Source organism: Vicia villosa, linkage group LG6 (genome assembly GCF_029867415.1).
Source record: "Vicia villosa cultivar HV-30 ecotype Madison, WI linkage group LG6, Vvil1.0, whole genome shotgun sequence".
NCBI lineage: Eukaryota > Viridiplantae > Streptophyta > Magnoliopsida > Fabales > Fabaceae > Vicia > Vicia villosa.
The window spans coordinates 76,639,050-76,663,605 of NC_081185.1; the positions used below are offsets into that span (position 1 = coordinate 76,639,050).

The 24,556-nt window shown below is 38.1% G+C and overlaps 1 non-coding gene across 1 annotated transcript; it reads right to left on the reverse strand.

The window, feature by feature from the left end:
• Positions 1–9,614: 9,614 nt before the first annotated feature.
• Positions 9,615–9,721, reverse strand: LOC131615367 (small nucleolar RNA R71). Its single transcript, XR_009287785.1, has one exon. It is a non-coding gene; the product is annotated as a small nucleolar RNA R71 (small nucleolar RNA).
• Between the last annotated feature and the right edge of the window lie 14,835 nt (positions 9,722–24,556).

Sequence of the window (24,556 nt, forward strand, 5' to 3'; positions counted from 1 at the left end):
TATAAACAATACAACTTCATCCATACATTGTTCACCTAAATCAATTATATTCAGATAATATAGCAACATTCATACCAAAATACGCACAAATCATAACATTGGACAACTTCCATTCATGTTACAATTATACACAACAACCTAATGCAATGCAACTAAATGCATGTGGTACCAAACATGGGATAACCCATCTCACCGATCCACCACCATAAAGATTCGGCTACTTCTCTCACCAATTCCACACAATGGGAATTAGCTACCGCTGTCCCACCACCATAAGGGATACAGCCCACAACATGATTATGAAATGCATGCATCACATACCGCATGCTAATCATCAACACCAAACAACTGAACAATCATAATCATCAACCAATGCAATAACAATATAAACCACCACAACCAATTAAATCAAGTGTTTAAATTAAATTCGAGTCACAACTCAAACACTGTTTTATTGCATATCTCACCGAAATAGTCTCATTATGTTCGAAACGGCACATCAAACAGACTAACAGTTAAAAAGTTATACACCGTTAAACTTTAACAAAAATCTCAAACAGCACAGCACGCGGCGCCAACATCCACACGCGGCGCGAAACGAGGAAAAATTACGCCTTCGCGGCGCCAACACCTACACGCGGCGCGACGCGAGGAAAAGTTACGCCTTCGCGGCGCCAACACAGGTACGCGGCGCGACCTGTGCGTATCAAAACATCTTACCATTCAGTCCACCTGTTCGCGGCGCCACCCTGTGCACGCGGCGCGAACCGGTGATTTCAGAAGTCCCAACCTGCAGAAAACAGCATTCTATGCCTCCCAAATACTCTCAATTCATACCAGTACGAATTTCAGCAGAATAAACCACACATACGACATAAAATGCACGTTTACACGTACTTCTAATCAGGTTTTAACATCATTGTTCATCACCAATCATCATTCACAACCTAATTGAATCAAAGTTCTATAAACCCCAAAACCCCAAACCGACATATAATCCGATTCGAAATCCTAACATACAAACTCCATCGAATCATTCATACATCCCATAATAGAGGTTAATGAGAAGAATCCCCCCTTACCTCGATGTCGAATTCTTGAATCCTCTTCCTCTTCGCACTTGCTCTTCTCCCAATTTCACGTTCAATCTCCTCTGCTCCCTTTTGGTTCTTTTTTCACAAAAATACTCCTCTTTTCTATTTTTATGAAAATATACTTTATTTTAGAAAAAGGGCTTTGCAACTGATACACCCCCAACTGCTACTTACAACACTGGCCCATTAGCCTTATTTCATCCCTATTCCCAAATAATTCCACTTAATTCTAATATTTAATAAAAATTAATTAAATTAAATAAAGAATTTTATGGGGTGTTACACACGATGGTATTCTCGGAATTCATTTATTATAAGTGTAACTCAATAATTTTGGTATGAACACGAAGAACGCTAAAACCCTAAAACTAAAATTAAATGACAAATATGATGAATAAATGAATGATGATAGAGGGTTTTTAATCCTCTCATGATGTTGAACAATTTGGTATCGAGTTATAACAAGATAGATGCAAGAATCATAGAGTTAGAGTTTGAGAACCTACCTCTGAGACTGCAGGTTGATGGCTATGGTAGAGGACTTCCAGCAATGATTTGATGATTGAAAAAGCTTTCTTGTACCTTAGGGATGCTAAAGGGACCTTTATTTCACCTTGGATGACTCTGAATTGCCCAGCTCGACTCCACTTGCTCAAACTCCAAGTGAAAATGGAAGATGCTGATTCTCCACTTACAATTTTGTTGCAGGCATTTGGATAGCCTCCTTAGTCCTTACACCCTAAGGAAGTTGTTGATGCACTCCAACTAGATTGACACCTTTTGAATTGCTCAATGATAACACGATTTTATATCGTATATTTAGCTTGAAATCCATAAATATTTATAGCATTTTCCGTTTATTATATTGTTTTATTATGATATTATGCGAGTATTTGCTTTGTTTCAGGTTTTATCATCTTATTGAGACTATTTGTGAAAAGGAGAGGAAATGGAGCTAAAATGACTACTATTTGTGCCTAAAAGATGAAAAATGGGTGCTGAAGTGAAAAGGAGGTGCAAATAAGGCCCAAATATGCAAAGTACAAGCCAAGCCCACGAAGAAACAAATCTGCACGTGGCCCAAATCATCCAAGCAAGAGGAGACGCACGTCTCCAACAACTCCCTGCCACGTCACCAAGTGGAGACGCACGTCTCCAATCCTCCTAAATCTTCTCCACTTGAGACGCACGTCTCAAGTCGTTCAAAGGAGTCCCTCAAAAAGTGGAGACGCACGTCTCCAAGTCCCAGTCAGAGAAATTCCTGCTATCACGCATTCCAACTGCAAAGGCTCGCCTATAAATAGAGGCAGATACTTCACTTCAACCTGTCCGATTTTCTGCTAACGAAGTGCTGCCGAAATTGTTCCGCGACCGCTATTTTCTTCCTGCTTTCAATTAAACTATTTTATTTTCTGACAGCAATTTCTACACCAGAAATTGTTGTGAACCTTTTATAAATCTAGCCTTACGTTAGATTTGTCCTTTTTATTCCTTGTTTTAAATTTCTGTCCGTTTAATTCCGAAGAACGATCCAGCCAACCTGTGGTGGAAGTTCGGTACTTCAAGATTCAATTCAGATTTATTTTAATTCAGGTTTATCATTTACTGCTTTATTTATTATTGTTATTGCATGATATATTGTATGCCATTTAACATGCCTTTTATTATAAACCAAATTAATTTATGCATGCTTAACCGTATCAATATGTCTAGCTAATTAACTAAGATATCGGTATGTAAAGTAAGTTAACCGTGGGATCCGAAATAAATTGGCTTAATTATATTTTATTAAATATCACTTGTTTTTGGTTTGTATGTCTAATTTAATTAGTAAGTCTTAGAACCAATAGAGCGAAAGTTTGAGGGGTTAAGACGGTCAAAGGTTAAAATCAATAGAGCGAAAGTTTGAGATCTTTAACTGGATAGTAGACATAGGACATTAGTTTTAAGGATGGCGAGAGCGTATTAAAACTAATTAGAACTTATTTATTTTCAAAAAATGTTTTTACACCCGAGCGGGATGGCGAAAGCGTACGCTAGGGATATTAGCATGTTCCGAGTCAACAGAGCAAAAGTTTGAGATTAGGGGATTTAAATAGATAACAACTTCATAAAATGAGCATTTTATTAATTACGTTGTTTTCAAAAAGCTTTTCTAAAATCTAATGGGATGGCGAAAGCGTACATTACGAGTTAGGATAGTAGTCTAAATCAACAGAGCGAAAGTCTGAGAGGAGGACTTTTAATCAATTGAATTTATAAAGATTTTTAATCGAATTATGCATTAGCCAATGGACCTTCGGATCACCTAAAGTTAAACGAAATACATACTGATATCCATCTATTATTATATTTCTTAGTATTCACAATCACTTTCCTTTAGAAACAATCAAAATATTAGTAGCCTTAGCTTTACATAGTAACCTTAGAAAACGGTAGATCGATTCATAGTCCCTGTGGATTCGATATCTTTTAAAACTACACGACACGACTGTGCACTTGCAGTCATAAGATTAATAGACACGTAAAGTCGCGATCACTCAACTCGACTCCACTTGCATAAGCTCCAAGTTGAAAGTGATTATGGTGCTCCAACTGCTACAGAGCTCCAATGAAGGTCTGGATTACTTCCACCCAACCTCCTTGAGATGTTAGAAAACTCACTTTCAATGTTTAAGTTCTGGATTGAAAGAAAATAGTGTTAAAAAAAGGGTTTGGTCCCATTGGGACTTAAACTCGTGACCTTGAGGTCAACACTCAAAACAACAACCAAATGGGCCGCGCGCGTGGCTTGTCAAAAAAATGCCTTGAACTAATTATATTATACCCTCGTTTTTGAAATTGAAACTTGGCGCCACCATCTTCATCTTCAACCTCGAGCTTGAAGATTTTTGAGTTTCTATCTCACTCATTTCTCCACCAAATGGAATGAACCAAACATGATTTTCACTCAGTTTCTAACAAGGAACACGATGGTATTCTCGGAATTCATTTATTATAAGTGTAACTCAATAATTTTGGTATGAACACGAAGAACGCTAAAACCCTAAAACTAAAATTAAATGACAAATATGATGAATAAATGAATGATGATAGAGGGTTTTTAATCCTCTCATGATGTTGAACAATTTGGTATCGAGTTATAACAAGATAGATGCAAGAATCATAGAGTTAGAGTTTGAGAACCTACCTCTGAAACTGCAGGTTGATGGCTATGGTAGAGGACTTCCAGCAATGATTTGATGATTGAAAAAGCTTTCTTGTACCTTAGGGATGCTAAAGGGACCTTTATTTCACCTTGGATGACTCTGAATTGCCCAGCTCGACTCCACTTGCTCAAACTCCAAGTGAAAATGAAAGATGCTGATTCTCCACTTACAATTTTGTTGCAGGCATTTGGATAGCCTCCTTAGTCCTTACACCCTAAGGAAGTTGTTGATGCACTCCAATTAGATTGACACCTTTTGAATTGCTCAATGATAACACGATTTTATATCGTATATTTAGCTTGAAATCCATAAATATTTATAGCATTTTCCGTTCATTATATTGTTTTATTATGATATTATGCGAGTATTTGCTTTGTTTCAGGTTTTATCATCTTATTGAGACTATTTGTGAAAAGGAGAGGAAATGGAGCTAAAATGACTACTATTTGTGCCTAAAAGATGAAAAATGGGTGCTGAAGTGAAAAGGAGGTGCAAATAAGGCCCAAATATGCAAAGTACAAGCCAAGCCCACGAAGAAACAAATCTGCACGTGGCCCAAATCATCCAAGCAAGAGGAGACGCACGTCTCCAACAACTCCCTGCCACGTCACCAAGTGGAGACGCACGTCTCCAATCCTCCTAAATCTTCTCCACTTGAGACGCACGTCTCAAGTCGTTCAAAGGAGTCCCTCAAAAAGTGGAGACGCACGTCTCCAAGTCCCAGTCAGAGAAATTCCTGCTATCACGCATTCCAACTGCAAAGGCTCGCCTATAAATAGAGGCAGATACTTCACTTCAACCTGTCCGATTTTCTGCTAACGAAGTGCTGCCGAAATTGTTCCGCGACCGCTATTTTCTTCCTGCTTTCAATTAAACTATTTTATTTTCTGACAGCAATTTCTACACCAGAAATTGTTGTGAACCTTTTATAAATCTAGCCTTACGTTAGATTTGTCCTTTTTATTCCTTGTTTTAAATTTCTGTCCGTTTAATTCCGAAGAACGATCCAGCCAACCTGTGGTGGAAGTTCGGTACTTCAAGATTCAATTCAGATTTATTTTAATTCAGGTTTATCATTTACTGCTTTATTTATTATTGTTATTGCATGATATATTGTATGCCATTTAACATGCCTTTTATTATAAACCAAATTAATTTATGCATGCTTAACCGTATCAATATGTCTAGCTAATTAACTAAGATATCGGTATGTAAAGTAAGTTAACCGTGGGATCCGAAATAAATTGGCTTAATTATATTTTATTAAATATCACTTGTTTTTGGTTTGTATGTCTAATTTAATTAGTAAGTCTTAGAACCAATAGAGCGAAAGTTTGAGGGGTTAAGACGGTCAAAGGTTAAAATCAATAGAGCGAAAGTTTGAGATCTTTAACTGGATAGTAGACATAGGACATTAGTTTTAAGGATGGCGAAAGCGTATTAAAACTAATTAGAACTTATTTATTTTCAAAAAATGTTTTTACACCCGAGCGGGATGGCGAAAGCGTACGCTAGGGATATTAGCATGTTCCGAGTCAACAGAGCAAAAGTTTGAGATTAGGGGATTTAAATAGATAACAACTTCATAAAATGAGCATTTTATTAATTACGTTGTTTTCAAAAAGCTTTTCTAAAATCTAATGGGATGGCGAAAGCGTACATTACGAGTTAGGATAGTAGTCTAAATCAACAGAGCGAAAGTCTGAGAGGAGGACTTTTAATCAATTGAATTTATAAAGATTTTTAATCGAATTATGCATTAGCCAATGGACCTTCGGATCACCTAAAGTTAAACGAAATACATACTGATATCCATCTATTATTATATTTCTTAGTATTCACAATCACTTTCCTTTAGAAACAATCAAAATATTAGTAGCCTTAGCTTTACATAGTAACCTTAGAAAACGGTAGATCGATTCATAGTCCCTGTGGATTCGATATCTTTTAAAACTACACGACACGACTGTGCACTTGCAGTCATAAGATTAATAGACACGTAAAGTCGCGATCACTCAACTCGACTCCACTTGCATAAGCTCCAAGTTGAAAGTGATTATGGTGCTCCAACTGCTACAGAGCTCCAATGAAGGTCTGGATTACTTCCACCCAACCTCCTTGAGATGTTAGAAAACTCACTTTCAATGTTTAAGTTCTGGATTGAAAGAAAATAGTGTTAAAAAAAGGGTTTGGTCCCATTGGGACTTAAACTCGTGACCTTGAGGTCAACACTCAAAACAACAACCAAATGGGCCGCGCGCGTGGCTTGTCAAAAAAATGCCTTGAACCAATTATATTATACCCTCGTTTTTGAAATTGAAACTTGGCGCCACCATCTTCATCTTCAACCTCGAGCTTGAAGATTTTTGAGTTTCTATCTCACTCATTTCTCCACCAAATGGAATGAACCAAACATGATTTTCACTCAGTTTCTAACAAGGAACACGATGGTATTCTCGGAATTCATTTATTATAAGTGTAACTCAATAATTTTGGTATGAACACGAAGAACGCTAAAACCCTAAAACTAAAATTAAATGACAAATATGATGAATAAATGAATGATGATAGAGGGTTTTTAATCCTCTCATGATGTTGAACAATTTGGTATCGAGTTATAACAAGATAGATGCAAGAATCATAGAGTTAGAGTTTGAGAACCTACCTCTGAAACTGCAGGTTGATGGCTATGGTAGAGGACTTCCAGCAATGATTTGATGATTGAAAAAGCTTTCTTGTACCTTAGGGATGCTAAAGGGACCTTTATTTCACCTTGGATGACTCTGAATTGCCCAGCTCGACTCCACTTGCTCAAACTCCAAGTGAAAATGGAAGATGCTGATTCTCCACTTACAATTTTGTTGCAGGCATTTGGATAGCCTCCTTAGTCCTTACACCCTAAGGAAGTTGTTGATGCACTCCAATTAGATTGACACCTTTTGAATTGCTCAATGATAACACGATTTTATATCGTATATTTAGCTTGAAATCCATAAATATTTATAGCATTTTCCGTTTATTATATTGTTTTATTATGATATTATGCGAGTATTTGCTTTGTTTCAGGTTTTATCATCTTATTGAGACTATTTGTGAAAAGGAGAGGAAATGGTGCTAAAATGACTACTATTTGTGCCTAAAAGATGAAAAATGGGTGCTAAAGTGAAAAGGAGGTGCAAATAAGGCCCAAATGTGCAAAGTACAAGCCAAGCCCACGAAGAAACAAATCTGCACGTGGCCCAAATCATCCAAGCAAGAGGAGACGCACGTCTCCAACAACTCCCTGCCACGTCACCAAGTGGAGACGCACGTCTCCAATCCTCCTAAATCTTCTCCACTTGAGACGCACGTCTCAAGTCGTTCAAAGGAGTCCCTCAAAAAGTGGAGATGCACGTCTCCAAGTCCCAGTCAGAGAAATTCCTGCTTTCACGCATTCCAACTGCAAAGGCTCGCCTATAAATAGAGGCAGATACTTCACTTCAACCTGTCCGATTTTCTGCTAACGAAGTGCTGCCGAAATTGTTCCGCGACCGCTATTTTCTTCCTGCTTTCAATTAAACTATTTTATTTTCTGACAGCAATTTCTACACCGGAAATTGTTGTGAACCTTTTATAAATCTAGCCTTACGTTAGATTTGTCCTTTTTATTCCTTGCTTTAAATTTCTGTCCGTTTAGTTCGGTACTTCAAGATTCAATTCAGATTTATTTTAATTCAGGTTTATCATTTACCGCTTTATTTATTATTGTTATTGCATGATATATTGTATGCCATTTAACACGCCTTTTATTATAAACCAAATTAATTTATGCATGCTTAACCGTATCAATATGTCTAGCTAATTAACTAAGATATCGGTATGTAAAGTAAGTTAACCGTGGGATCCGAAATAAATTGGCTTAATTATATTTTATTAAATATCACTTGTTTTTGGTTTGTATGTCTAATTTAATTAGTAAGTCTTAGAACCAATAGAGCGAAAGTTTGAGGGGTTAAGACGGTCAAAGGTTAAAATCAATAGAGCGAAAGTTTGATATCTTTAACTGGATAGTAGACATAGGACATTAGTTTTAAGGATGGCGAAAGCGTATTAAAACTAATTAGAACTTATTTATTTTCAAAAAATGTTTTTACACCCGAGCGGGATGGCGAAAGCGTACGTTAGGGATATTAGCATGTTCCGAGTCAACAGAGCGAAAGTTTGAGATTAGGGGATTTAAATAGATAACAACTTCATAAAACAAGCATTTTATTAATTACGTTGTTTTCAAAAAGCTTTTCTAAAATCTAATGGGATGGCGAAAGCGTACATTACGAGTTAGGATAGTAGTCTAAATCAACAGAGCGAAAGTTTGAGAGGAGGACTTTTAATCAATTGAATTAATAAAGATTTTTAATCGAATTATGCATTAGCCAATGGACCTTCGGATCACCTAAAGTTAAACGAAATACATACTGATATCCGTCTATTATTATATTTCTTAGTATTCACAATCACTTTCCTTTAGAAACAATCAAAATATTAGTAGCCTTAGCTTTACATAGTAACCTTAGAAAACGGTAGATCGATTCATAGTCCCTGTGGATTCGATATCTTTTAAAACTACACGACACGACTGTGCACTTGCAGTCATAAGATTAATAGACACGTAAAGTCGCGATCAAGTTTTTGGCGTCGTTGCCGGGGACTATTTAAGTCGATATCGTAGCTCACTGTTACACCGTAGAGACTAGGGCAATTCTTTCCTTTCTTTCTGAACGATTGTATGCCAAATTCTCGTTCACAAGGAGGAGACTTATTACAACGAATTAACAAGATCGAACGTTTCATTAACGTCAAACGTCGAGCTCGCAACCTTCCCGAAGTAGCACCAATTCCGATTAATCAGGAATTGATCTTTACTGATCAAATCAATCGAATTACCCCGAAGTTAGAGATGGCTGCTATTCATCCTCTTAGAGACTATGCCACTCCTTCACGCGCTGAACCGCACTCAAGTATCGCACCACATGCGATTGAGGCGAACAATTTCGAACTGAAACCTTCGTTGGTACAAGCTGTTCAACAGAACCAATTCTCTGGAAGCCCTGCAGACGATCCCAACCTCCACTTATCTGTGTTCGTGCAATATGCCGACACTGTCAAAGCTAATAACGTTAGTTCCGAAGCTATTCGATTACGTCTCTTTCCCTTCTCCTTGAGAGATAGAGCTAGAGCGTGGCTTCAATCCCTACCTTCTAATTCCATAACTACATGGGACAAATTGAAGAGAGTTTTCTTAGCTAGATACTTTCCGCCTCGCAAAACCGCTATGCTAAGAGGTCAAATCAACGGATTTACCTAGAAAGATAACGAATCACTCTTCGAAGCTTGGGAACGATACAAGGACATGCTTAGACTATGCCCTCATCATGGACTCGAACCATGGCTGATCATCCATACTTTCTATGGTGGTCTCCTTTATAACACTAAAATGACTATAGATGCCGCTGCTGGCGGAGCATTAATGGACAAACCCCATGATGAAGCATATAACCTCATAGAGAACATGGCACAAAACCATTACCAATGGGGTGGAGAACGAGCCACTCTAGAGAAAACCCAAACAAAAGGAGGAATGTACGAAGTAAGTGGTATAGACCGCGTTAACGCTAAAGTAGACGCTTTAACTCAAAAGATCGAAAACTTAACCATCACTCCTTCAGCCACCGCTGCTGCCGTAGCACCTAACTGCGAGATTTGTGGATTAACTGGACACGCAGTTGCCGAATGTCAACTCTTGACTGGTATCCCATCTGATCAAGTATACTATGCTCAAGGAAACCCTTATTCTAACACGTACAACCCTGGATGGAAAAACCATCCAAACTTTTCGTATAAGAACAACAACGCGTTGTACGCGCCTGGACAAGCACCTGCTGTCCCACCTGGCTATCAAAAAGCGCCTGTAGCTGCTCAAAACACCCCTAGGAAGTCGAATCTAGAAATCATGATGGAAAACTTTATAGCTTCCCAACAACAAACCAATAAGGACTTCCTAAATCAAAACATCCACAATAGCGAGCAACTAAAACAATTATCGAACAAAGTAGATGCCTTGGCTACGCATAACAAAATGTTAGAAACTCAAATTTCACAAGTAGCTCAACAACAAGCACCTACTGCTGCCCCTGTTGGCACGTTTCCTGCTCAACCACAACCTAATCCTAAAGGACATGCGAACGCGATAACACTACGAAGTGGAACGAACTATGATGGACCTATCGATCCTAGAACTCAAAACGCACCCATGTCACAACAAGAGCCAAAGGAAACCGAAAAGACATCAACTGATGATCAAACTGCTAAGACCAATGAGAACAACAACGCAGTGGAACCTGAAAAAGAAAAACCTTACGTTCCACCACCACCTTATAAGCCACCAATTCCTTACCCTCAGAGATTAGCTAAATCCAAAACCGAAGCGCAATTTAAAAAATTTGTAGAACTTCTGATACAATTAAACATAACCATACCGTTCACAGAAGCCATAATTGAAATGCCTTCGTACGCTAAATTCTTGAAAGAAATTCTGTCGAACAAAAAGAAACTCGAGGATAACGAAACTGTAACACTTACTGCTGAATGTAGCGCTATCATCCAAAATAACATGCCTCCCAAACTGAAAGATCCTGGTAGTTTTTCTATACCCTGCGTAATAGGAAAAACTATTATAGAAAAAGCCTTGTGCGACTTAGGAGCCAGTGTCAGTTTGATGCCTCTTTCAACCTGTAAGAAGCTAAATCTGGGTGAGCTTAAGGCAACGAGAATGTCTCTTCAACTAGCTGACCGTTCTGTTAAATACCCTGTAGGAATGTTAGAAAATATCCCTGTGCGTGTAGGCCAATTCTACATCCCAACTGACTTCATCATAATGGATATCCAAGAAGATTCTAACATCCCGATCATATTAGGAAGACCATTCTTAGCAACCGCTGGTGCAATTATAGACGTTAAGCGAGGAAAGCTTACTTTCGAAGTAGGAGAAGAGAAAATCGAATTTATTCTTTCCCAATTCCTAAAAGCACCTTCTATAATTGACACATGCTGCTCTGCCGATGTCATACCCTAATTTTTGACCCCCCTGAGATGACATATCTTCATGATTTTCATCAGGTCAAAGCAAGTACCCAGAGCAGTCACTTCTTCATCTGGCATTTGATCAAGGATGTTCAAAGACAATAAAACTCAGGCAAAGGATCAATCAATAGAAGGATTGGTCTCTAACACAATCATGGGACTCAAAAGCTTCACTTTTATATTCACCTATGATTGATTAGACACTCAGTCATCTGAGTACAGGTTTACTCAAGTCACCAGACTAGGGTTTTTGAGCCTATCAAGGACTGAAATCAGGGATCACCTTTGGGAAACCCTAAAAAGCTCCAGGACATCTATTAAAGACTTCAATCATCTTCAAATGATCCATACAATAAAATCCACTGGACATCACACCTCAATTCAAGATCCACAGTCACCAATTTCATCTGGTCGACAATTAGGGTTTTTAACCTAATTCATCTGGATAGTTGAATTTTAATCAGGGCATGGATCCAAAACTCAAGACATGATTCAAGAACCTCTACTACCTCAATATAACCCATTTACATCACTCATTTGAGGAGAAGATCTTAATTCCACACAAAAGTCCAAAATCTCACTTTATTTGGAAAAAGTCAACTGTATGGGATCACCTTTGACTTTTAAGATTTTTGGTCAAACCATGACTTTCAAATACCAATATCATCAATATATGGATATTAAAGTCATTTGACCAAAGAAATTCAAGAAGAATCATCAAGGAGCGAAAAGTCGGGAATTAGGGTTTTTGAGGGCATTATGGGAACTCAAAATTTCACCTACACAACTCAAAAAACTTCCAACATGAAAGTTGTAGATCTTGCAAAATAAAACAACATCTTACATAGGAACTTTTTTCAAAAGATCAACCATTTAAGAGAATTGGAATTTTCAAGCTTTAGGTTATAAAAACTTAGAAATTTTTCTAAGTGTTTTTAACCTAGTTTTCATCCAACTTTGGGCTCATTTTTCACAATTTTCCCAAATGATTCTGAAGAAACCCCAAACTAATGATTTGAAGTAGATTTTTAGGGCTTTCCAAATTGTGCTCAACCTTCTCCAAATTCATTTTGAGCTAGGAGTTATGCTTGTTCAAAGTTGGCCTCATAAGGTGAAATTATAGGTCATGTACAAATTGGAACTTTGCAATTTTGTGCAATTAGCTTCACTAAGTGATGCTACATGACCTCTAATACATCTGCAAGCATGCCATACATCAATTTCCATCATTGCATAAGGATTGAAGAAGATTCCCAAAAACAAAGGCATGTGATTATGTAATGATTGCATTTTTGAATTTATGGCAAATGGTGAATCATCAAGGAATCTTGCTCTAAGCCAATTAGAACTCTCCTCTGCATCAGAAATGTTCCCTAAGATCATACAAGATCAATGGTTGGGGAAGCTAGCCCGAAAATGCATCATTGCATTTGGGATATTTTCAAAATTTCTTCATGGCTAAGAAACCAAACTCACTTCACTAAGCAAGCTTGCTATGTTCAACTGCTCTGAACCATTTGCCTATAAATAGAGGGGTCTTTCTCATTCAGAAAACACACCAAAGCAACAGAATTCTTGCTTTCCCTCTTCTTTCTTCATACTTAAGGTTTTCAAAGGTTCTTTGGCAAGAAGACTCGGATTCTTCAAACCAGAGCTCTTCCTTTGGAATTAAGTATTCAAACACCTTAGGGGAGTCATTTAGAGGTGATCCAAACCTCTGAAACACTTCTGTACGTGGGGAATCATCATCTTCACCTCTCACTTGGAGCTGTTGCAGTTGGGGTCGAGCAAGAGGTTCTGGGCACTTTCAGTCCAAGTTAAGCATCTCAACACCTTCCAGGAGGATCACTGAAGCTATCTGGATCGTTGCAACAACTCTGCAACACACTTTGATCAGAGCCAAATCTTCATTTTTCAGGTAAGTTTCAAAAGCTTCAAACTCTATGATTCACGCATGATAAATTTAAAATGAAGTTACTAGTTGGTTTCTGAACCTTCATATATCATTAGCCCTCAATCAATTGCATCAAATCATGCATATATAGTATTTCATGTTTAATTTCAGTTTTAGGGTTCTTAGTGTTCATGCTTGCGAATTTTATGTTACACTTAGAATAAATGAAATTAAAGGACACCATCATGATCCTCGTCCAAAAACGAGCAAAATCCATCTTTACATCTTTGAATTTAGTTGAGAATTGAGGGAGATAGGATTTCCAGAAATTGAAATCATGAGGTTGAAGATGAAGTTGCTTTGCGCGCGTTTTTTTGAATTCTCAGAAGCAAGTTTAAAATATAATCAATTGGAAGCGTGTTTTGAACGACTAAAACGTTCAGCTCACTTGGTTACAAGCGCCTCTCACTTTCTCATGCCTTAGGTCTGGGGTTCGATCCCCCCCTCAGACCTTTTGTTTTTATTTTTCATTTTAACCCGCGTGTTTTATATATAACCAATTGGAATCCCTCTTTAGTCACACTGAGCGTGTAGCTCAGTTGGCTTTGTTTTGTGTGGTGACCATGGGAGCGTGGGTTCAAGCCTTGGTAGTGACAAAACAATATTTTTTATCACTTTTTCCATTTGATTTCTTTACAACTTTAAACAATTATTTAACCTATCAAATTAATTCATTTTAATTTCATTTTTTACACACTTGTCATTTAATATATCTATTTTATGAATAATCAAAAAAATCATAAAAATATTATTTATTTCATATATTCTTATTAGGTTTAAAATAGTATGTTTTAAGTGTTTTCTTAAATACTTTGAAAATATATATTTTCATTTTGTTTTAACCTAATTACTTTGTGAATAATTTTATGATAAAACCCTAATTATTTAGGTCTTAATTAGGTATAGATTTCATCTTTGCCTTAATGAAGTTGACTTTTGTCAATGTTCAAAACTGTTTTCAGTCTCCAATTAAACGGATGATTAAGGTTTTCAAACAACAAAACCTTATATCATTTCAATCATTTTCAACTGTTTCTCATAAACAGTAAATCATTTTTAAGTGGGCCTCTAATAGAGTGTAAGTCCCAACACCTTTTTCTTTTCATAGTTTGTTTTTCAAAAACTGTATTTACAAAATCTTCTTTCTGTTTTCAAAATATTCTTCTGGTATTTGAAGGGCATTATTCCCGGTGAAACTCTTCAGATACCTATGTGACCTATGTCCATCTTCACTTCTTCTGTTTTCAAAAAACCATTAACTGTTTATCATATATATTCAACTGTTATCCATCAATTACTGGTAAGGCTTTGTACATACTTCTTCAAAGGCCTCCACTCCATCCAGGTTAGGCTTTACAAGCTTTCAATTTACAGTCTTTGTTTAAATTACTGTCAAATATAAACTGTGCATATATTTGTTTAGAACTACGTCTGAGTGTAAACCCTAGGACAGTTAAACTATATATATATTATAGGAATATGACCTAGGATTGAGAATGTCTTCCCGGTGAAGGCTCTTTCCTAATTAGAGATCTGTAGTTCAAACCCCCAAGATGAATTATTCCCGGTGAAACATCTTGGCAAAAACCTTAGAATCCAAAAAAATAGGACACATCCACCCAAAGAGGAATTATTCCCGGTGAAACCTCTTACCCATTTGCTTAAAGCCAAAATAAGTTCAAAACCACATAGCTTTCTCTTGTGCTATAACAAGGACCCTCGATGACCCTCGATTAGCCTCCTCTTGGGCTTTGTACAAGGACCCACAGGCTTCTTAAAAGCATTTCCAGCTTCCTCTTGAGCTTGTATACAAGGACCCATCAGGTTTCTTATAAACATAGGAACAGGTCTTTAGTCACCTTTTAACATACCCTGGTGAGTTTCTTCCAATTTAAACCAGACTTTAAACAAGCTAAGTTTGTCTCAATTTTACATTGAGTACACCTTTTGGAATGAGAGGCGTGGACAGTCTCTGTCACCCTTATCTTCATCAATCTTCCTTAGCAGAGTCTAGGATCCATGTTTGCTTATCCTCGGCAAGAGTCAGCCTTCATCTTGGGCTTTAAACAAGAAGTCTCCACTAGATAATCTTTCTTCCAATCATTTTAACAAAAACCCCTGGAAAGGGTTAGCCTCCAAATCATTTCTTTCATCTTAATAAAAACCCCTGGAAAGGGTTAGCCTCCAAAGTCAATTAATAAAGACCTGTTTAAAAGAATAAAACCCCTGGAAAGGGTTAGCCTCCAAAATCACTTCTTCAAAAACCAAAGATTCATTTCTCTTAGGAGATAATTTCCCCAAAAGAGTCAAAACCCCTGGAAAGGGTTAGCCTCCAAAGTCAATTAATAAAAACCTGTTTAAAAGAATAAAATCCCTGGAAAGGGTTAGCTTCCAAAAATCATTCTTTTCAAAAGATAAACTCACCAGCTGAGTCAAAACCCCTGGAAAGGGTTAGCTTCCAAAAAAAATCAGTCTTTTAATAAATAAATCCTTCAATAGAGTCAAAAAAATCCAACAAAAATAGTTAGCCTCAACCTTGGGCTTCATACAAGGCACCAAAACAATAAAACTCCCTTGTTAATAGTCAGCCTCAACCTTGGGCATTGTGCAAGGCAGATAATAGAGTCTCCCCAGTGAGTCCTTCATCATTCAGGTAGCCACAACCTTGGGCTTTGTACAAGGCAGATAGACCATACTTCATGTGTCAAAGATTCCTAACATCTAGGATCTTTTCCCTATTAGAGTCATTCATACTCAGTCAGCCACAACCTTGGGCTTTGTACAAGGCAGAAAATAATATTTTTTCTAGCTAGAGTCAGCCTCAATTCTGGGCTTTGTACAGAATACAAAAATTCCTTGTAATTAACCCCCAGTGGAGTCATCTCCCAGAGTCAATAAATAATACATTAATCAAAAAGCCTCAAGCTTGGGCCTCATACAAGCCAGTTAAAAAAATTAAATCTTTTATACAGTAGATAGACATAGCTTATCTCTATAGAGAGATCTTTCCTCTATCTCACCAGATTCGAACAAACAAACATTACATTTCATTTTAATCAAGTCTCCCATTTAGGATTTTGAAAGGCATGAGCTGGCAGTAAAACCCAGACATGTGGTAACTTTCCCTAATTTGGATGAGCATTTTTCTTTCATTTAAGAGGCATTTGACTGGTATACTTGCACATACACAAGTAAGGTCCCCCTCTTGAATGAAATGAATTCAGTTATTCTGTCACTCTTTTAATATTTGTGGTGGAATAGTAGAAATACCTCTCTATAAAGATGACTTCATGTCTCTTTACTGTAAACAGAGATTTAATTCAAGCTTCAACCTTGAGCTTCAAGCAAGGCACCCAAAAATAATTAATAATTAATTAGTTCCCCGAACTACATTAAGCTCTGACTTCCATTAGGGATATGTAGGCATGAGGTTCACAAGGAATCTCAGCGAGCTAATAAAATACCAAAAATAGTCAGTCAGTCAGTCTGTCTTTCTTTTATTCAATTCAATTCCTTCTCCTAATACAAAGGAGAAACTTTCCCAATAATCATTAGTAGCACAAACACATTTAGACACAGAGAAGGTTCCTGTAGAGTACTACAGATATGTAGGGTGCTTAAACTCTTCCCTATGTATAACCGACCTCCCGGACTCCAGAATTTCTAGTCTAGGTGAATCCCCACACTTAGCAAACTCCTAGGGTTTAGTTGAGATCTTTTTTTCCCTTTCCTACTCGTAGGACAAATAAGAAAGTTCGTGTGATATCGTAGGAAGAACTGAAACAAAATTCATCCCACCACGGGCGCATTCTCCTTCCAAATTTCGCGTGAAGGGTCTAGCGTGCCGTCCTCCCAAGTGAAACGGGGAGGTAAAAAAAACGACAACCACAGCCGACATAATCGACGAGTGTGTAAATGAAATAAAATCCGAACCACATAAGGAAACCGAGATCCTAAGAATTCCTATACCGCCAATTTTTGAAGATGACAAATGGCGTGGGGAATATCAAGATAACCACCTGAGTGAATGTTTGGCATTAACTCCCGATCCTATACCTGGGCCTAAGAAACCTGCTATAGAACTTAAAACACTACCTACTGACCTTAGGTACGAATTCCTAGACGAAGAACATAACCGACCGGTTATAGTTAACGCCAATTTAGGACAAACCGAGACTGAAAAATTACTCACCGTCCTAAGAAAATACCCAACCGCTCTAGGATATAACATATCAGATCTGAAAGGAATAAGTCCTTCCCTCTGTATGCATCGCATTATGCTCGAAGAAGATTGTAAAACCTCTAGGGAACATCAAAGACGAATCAATCCCATTATGAGCGATGTGGGTAAAAAGGAAATCCAAAAACTTCTAGAAGCCGGAATCATATATCCTATATCCGATAGTAAATGGGTTAGTCCTGTTCATGTAGTACCAAAGAAAGGAGGAGTTACTGTAATCACTAACGCAAAAGGCGAATCTGTAGCACAACGTACCCAAACTGGATGGAGAATGTGCATTGACTATAGGAAGCTAAACAAAGCCACCCGAAAAGATCATTTCCCTTTGCCATTCATAGATCAAATGCTTGAACGACTAGCTAAACACTCACATTTCTGTTATCTAGACGGATACTCCGGATTTTTCCAAATTCCTATCCACCCTGACGACCAAGAAAAGACCACGTTTACTTGTCCTTATGGTACGTTCGCTTATAGACGAATGCCTTTTGGACTTTGCAATGCACCCGCAACCTTCCAGAGATGCATGATGGCAATATTTGCCGACTTCCTGGATGGAATAATGGAGGTCTTTATGGACGACTTCTCTGTCTGTGGAGGAAGTTTTGAAACATGTTTAGAAAACCTTGAATTGGTACTAAAACGATGCGTAAGCGTTAACCTAGTCCTTAATTGGGAAAAATGCCATTTCATGGTTCGACAAGGAATCGTACTTGGACACATCGTATCCGATAGGGGGATCAAAGTGGATAAAGCTAAAATCGAAATTATCGAAAACCTTCAACCTCCCAAAACAGTTAGAGAAATAAGGAGTTTTCTAGGACACGCTGGTTTTTACCGACGTTTTATTAAGTATTTCTCTAAAATAACCAAACCCTTAACCGAATTATTGACGAAAGACGCCGAATTCATTTTTAACGATAAATGCGCTGAAGCATTCCGTACGCTTAAACAAGCATTAATCTCTGCGCCGATTATGCAACCTCCCGACTGGAATGAGCCTTTCGAAATAATGTGCGACGCAAGCGATTATGTTGTAGGAGCCGTTCTAGGGCAAAGAAAAGATAAGAAACTACATGTCATATACTATGCGAGTAGAACCCTAGACGAAGCTCAAATGAATTACGCCACGACAGAAAAAGAACTATTAGCTTTCGTGTTCGCGTTAGATAAGTTCCGTTCCTACTTGGTAGGAGCCAAAATAATCATATACACTGACCACGCCGCTATTAGATACCTCTTAACCAAGAAGGACGCCAAACCGAGACTGTTAAGATGGATCCTTTTCTTACAAGAATTCGACTTAGAAATTAAAGATAAAAAGGAACTGAAAACGTCGTAGCAGATCACCTCTCTCGACTGGAAAATCTGAAACCCGAACAAGTACCAATTGACGATGATTTCTCTTACGAAAGACTCATCGCTCAGTTGGAAGCTAACGAATTAGAACCATACCATCCAATCACTGAAACCAATAACTTCGCAGAAGTAGCTTTAGTCCGCTCTGACACACCTTGGTAGGCAGATTTCGTAAATTACCTAGCTGCTGGTGTACTTCCTCCTGATCTAAGTTACCAATAGAAGAAGAAATTCTTCCATGACCTAAAACATTACTATTGGGACGACCCCCTACTTTTCAAAAGAGGCCCCGATGGAATCTTTAGACATTGTGTACCCGAGGAAGAAATAAGAAGCATAATAACACATTGTCATTCTGCACCATGTGGAGGACACCATAGCACATCTAGAACCTGCGCCAAAATCCTTCAATCTGGACTCTTTTGGCCCAACCTGTGGAAAGACGTTTACTTTGCTGTATTAAACTGTGATAGATGCCAACGAACCGGAAATATCTCGAGACGTGACGAAATGCCTCAAAAGGGCATTCTAGAAGTAGAAATATTTGACGTTTGGGGAATAGACTTTATGGGTCCGTTTCCATCATCATTCGGAAATCAATATATACTCGTAGCTGTCGATTACGTTTCGAAATGGATAGAAGCTATCGCTTCTCCTACAAACGATACACGAGTAGTTATCAAACTCTTCAAAAACGTCATCTTTCCTAGGTTCGGTGTGCCAAGACTGGTAATTAGCGATGGTGGGTCTCATTTCATTTCAAGGATCCTTGAAAAACTCCTTCGAAAATATGGAGTAAATCATCGATTAGCTACACCATACCATCCACAAACAAGCGGACAAGTAGAAGTATCTAACCGCGAAATAAAGCAAATATTGGAGAAAACTGTTGCTATATCTAGAAAGGATTGGTCATCCAAGTTAAATGAAGCTTTATGGGCTTATAGAACAGCTTTCAAAACTCCAATTGGAACTACCCCATTCAAACTCGTTTATGGAAAATCATGCCACCTTCCGGTAGAGTTAGAACATAAAGCCTATTGGGCCATTAAGAATTTAAATTTAAACTACACTACCGCTGGTGAGAAACGACTTCTAGACATAAACGAATTAGACGAACTTAGACAAGACGCTTACGAAAACGCCAAAATCTATAAAGAGAGAACGAAAAAATGGCATGACAAGCGTATATCTAGAAAATTTTTTAGCATAGGCGATAAAGTACTTCTATTTAATTCTAGACTAAAATTATTTCCTGGAAAGTTACGATCTAGGTGGTCTGGTCCTTTCGAAATCACTAACATATTTCCGAGCGGAGCGATAGAAATCAAAGGAGAAACCGTCAAACCTTTTGTCGTAAATGGGCAACGTCTTAAGTATTACCACCATCTCGAACACGATGAAAACATTCAAATTTTTAAACTTGACGAGTTGCCCGCTCCTTCAGAAAGATGATTTTCTATTTTAAAATCGTCGAGCTTACGACATAAAACAAAGCGCTTGGTGGGAGACAACCCACAATTATTTTTATTTTTAATTTTATTTTTATTTTTACATTCTATTCTATTTTTGAATTATTTTAATTTCTCTATATTTTTATGTTTTTCCTACATTTTATAATAATTACTATAATTATAACCGCTATCTTTAAATCGTGAAAATCTTTCCTTTTTATAATTATAATTATTATTATAACTTGTTACACTTTTTATTTTTTTTTCTCTTTATTTCTCCCTTTTAAACAACACTAGCCTAGCTCTAACTTATTTTAATATTTTCAACTTATAGGCTTTCTTAACTACTAACTCATCAAGATGCAAGAAGTTGACAATATGGAAGTTGTGTTCCGTGGTAGAGGGCAAGAAGCGAGATATGCTAAGCTGGCTGAGAGGCAAATGGATTTGACTCGCTATCCTCACCATCCGTCTATGGAAAGGCTAGGTATCGCAGAAAGCGTCATGCACTTGCTGAACCAAATCGGTTGGACCGGTTCTCATCTGTTCCGCAAGTTTAGTACCTACCGAAAGCTCACTCTGGAATTCTTGAGCTCTTTGACTTATCTTCCTAACTGTGGACAAGGACTGAGGAAAGGAGTTATCCTCTTTCGACTCTTTGGATTAGAATATCAGTTTTGCATACGAGATTTTGCTGAAATGTTAGAACTACCTGATGGATCAGATGCATACACCACAGTCGCTGAAGAAAGTCTTGCATACTGGGAGTTAGAAAGATTTTGGGGTAAGATCACTGGAAACGATAACCCTGAAGAGAACGAGTTTCAATCCGAGAACATCCATAACCTTGCTTTCAGATACTTGCATAAGATCATCGCTCACTACATCTTCGGTAAACCCGATAATATCACTGAAGTTTATCGAAAAGAGTTATTCATCATGTTCTGCACCTCTCAGAATCGTCCGGTCAACGCCATCGTCTTTATGCTAACAAACTTTGAGCGCATCACGCAAGACGAAGTTTCACCTATTCTGATCGGCGGATTTGTCACTATGATTGCAAATGCCATAGGTCTGAGAACACCACTACTTAGATTGACACCTTTTGGTTCCTACAACTCTATGGACATTCGTTTCTGCTATAATCGAGGTATCATTGGTAACCTTGGACCTGATCAGTTTGATTTACTCATTGATAATAAAGTATTGGATCAGTTCACCTTACCGAGTCCAAGGACGAGTGTACACAACCCTGCTAACTGGCTTTACTATGGTCAAATCCCTGAAAGAGAGTCATCTCCAGAGACACCACAAGCTTTTGAACATTTAGACGATGACATGTATGTAGCAGAACAAAATTCTGACCCTGACACTCCTCCTGGATACTATGGAAATGGAAATATACCCGTAGATTACCTTGAACCTGAATACGAACCTATGCCTGAGGATGATCATGTGCCTGAATATGAGCCTCTACCTGAAGATGAACCCATTCCTGAGTATGAGCCTGAAACTCCTACTGGTTCACAAGAAATTCAATCTGAAGACATGACTGACGTCGAGGTCGAGCAACAACAACCTGCTGCATCTGCTGAATCAGTGGCCCCAAGAAATGCTCCTCCGAGGATCGAGCCTGCTCCTAATCAGAACACACATGGGAAAGCCATCGATGCACTGCAACACGAAGTACAACATGTGCGCAACGAGCTACACACTCTGCAAATGCACTTCTTCGATTTCATCGACACCGTCAATGCTCAATTCGACGAAGTTTTCAAACACATTTATTCTAATGTGCACAACAATAGACGTGGCTAGATGTTAACGCTTAGATTATTAGATTTTATTTCTAGTTTTAGCAATTTCCAATTTCTAGTCTAGAATTTTATTTTCTGCACTTTTACATTATGTCTCTATCAACACTCAGTACCAGTATTAATCTCAAATGCATTATTTCATTTCATTACTGCTACTGTGTTATACTGCACTGCTATTAACTGCTATATATTCCTGAACGCATATAATATATTCAGCTCTGATTACCATTCTTTTTGCTGTTTATAGTATTAAAATGTGACACTGTTCTGAACAATCTATCAAACTGTATAATGCCTGTCTGAACTGTCTTGACCAAAGCATGCGTGGAGATCACTCCCCTAGGCTAGGAGACGCACGTCTCCACCTCTGTGGGACCACCCTTCTGCATGTGAAGGACAGGAGACGCCCGTCTCCATACTCTGTCCCCCAGTAGACTGACTGCCTGAGACGCGCGTCTCCCAAGGGCAGCAGGCTGTTTGACCACGCAGACCACATTCTCCCTCTTTGAATTTTGAATTTCAAAATTCATCATTCAATATTCTTCATTCTCCCCATTATTTCTTCCATTTAAACACCATAAACCTCTGTGGTGGTCGTTTTCTTTACCTCCCCGTTTCACTTGGGAGGACGGCACGCTAAACCCTTCACGCGAAATTTGGAAGGAGAATGCGCCCGTGGTGGGATGAATTTTATTTCAGTTCTTCCTACGATATCATACGAACTTTCTTATTTGTCCTACGAGTAGGAAAGGGGAAAAAAGATCTCAACTAAACCCTAGGAGTTTGCTAAGTGTGGGGATTTCACCTAGACTAGAAATTCTGGAGTCCGGGGGGTCGGTTATACATAGGGAAGTGTTTAAACACCCTACATATCTGTAGTACTCTACAGGAACCTTCTCTGTGTCATTGTGATTGTGTTTGCTGCTAATGATTGGGAAAGTTTCTCCTTTGTGTTAGGAGAAGGAAATGAATTGATTAAAGAAAGACAGACAGACAGACAAACTGACTATTTTTGGTATTTTATTAGCTCGCTGAGATTCCTTATGAACCTCATGCCTACATATCCCTAGTGGAAGTCAGAGCTTAATGTAGTTCGGGGAACTAACTAGGGAAATTAATTGTTTTTGGTGCCTTGCTTAAAGCTCAAGGTTGAAGCTTGGAATTAAATCTCTGTTTACAGTAAAGAGACATGAAATCATCTCTACAGAGAGGTATTTGTACTATTCTACCACAAACATTTAAAGGAGTGACAGAATAATTGAATTCATTTCATTCAAGAGGGGGACCTTACTTGTGTATGTGCAAGTATACCAGTCAAATGCCTCTTAAATGAAAGAAAAATGCTCATCCAAATTAGGGAAAGTTACCACATGTCTGGGTTTTACTGCCAGCTCATGCCTTTCAAAATCCTAAATGGGAGACTTGATTAAAATTGAAATGAAATGTAATGTTTGTTTGAATGTGGTAGAGTAGTAAAAATATCTCTCTATAGAGATAAGCTATGTCTATCTACTGTATAAAAGATTTGACTTTAGCTGGCTTGTATGAGGCCCAAGCTTGAGGCTTTTTGATTAATATATTGTTTCTGGGAGATGACTCCACTGGGGATTAATTACAGGGTATTTTTGTGTTCTGTACAAAGCCCAGAATTGAGGCTGACTCTACTTAGGGAGACTCTATTTATGTGCCTTGTACAAAGCCCAAGGTTGTGGCTAACTCTAGCTAGAGAAAACATTATTTTCTGCCTTGTACAAAGCCCAAGGTTGTGGCAGACTCTTAAATAAACTGAGTATGGATGACTCTATGGGGAAAAGATCCTAGGTGTTAGGAATCTTTGACACATGAAAATATGGTTTATCTGCCTTGTACAAAGCCCAAGGTTGTGGCTACTGAGTGATGAAGAACTCACTGGGGAGACTCTATTATCTGCCTTGTACAATGCCCAAGGTTGAGGCTGACTCTTGACAGGGGAGTTTTATTGTTTGGTGCCTTGTATGAAGCCCAAGGTTGAGGCTAACTGTTTTTGTTGGTTTTGACTCTACTGAGGAGATTTTATTTAAAAGACTGTTTTTCTTTGGAAGCTAACCCTTTCCAGGGATTTTGACTCAGCTGGAGAAATTATTTGGTAAAAGACTGACTTTATCATGTTTTTTGGAGGCTGACCCTTTCCAGGGGTTTTGACTCTTTTGGGGAAATTATCTCCTAAGAGAAATGAATCTTTATTTTTTGACATTTTTATTAATTGGCTTTGGAGGCTAACCCTTTCCAGGGAATTTATTAACATGAAGTAATGTGTGGAAGCTAACCCTT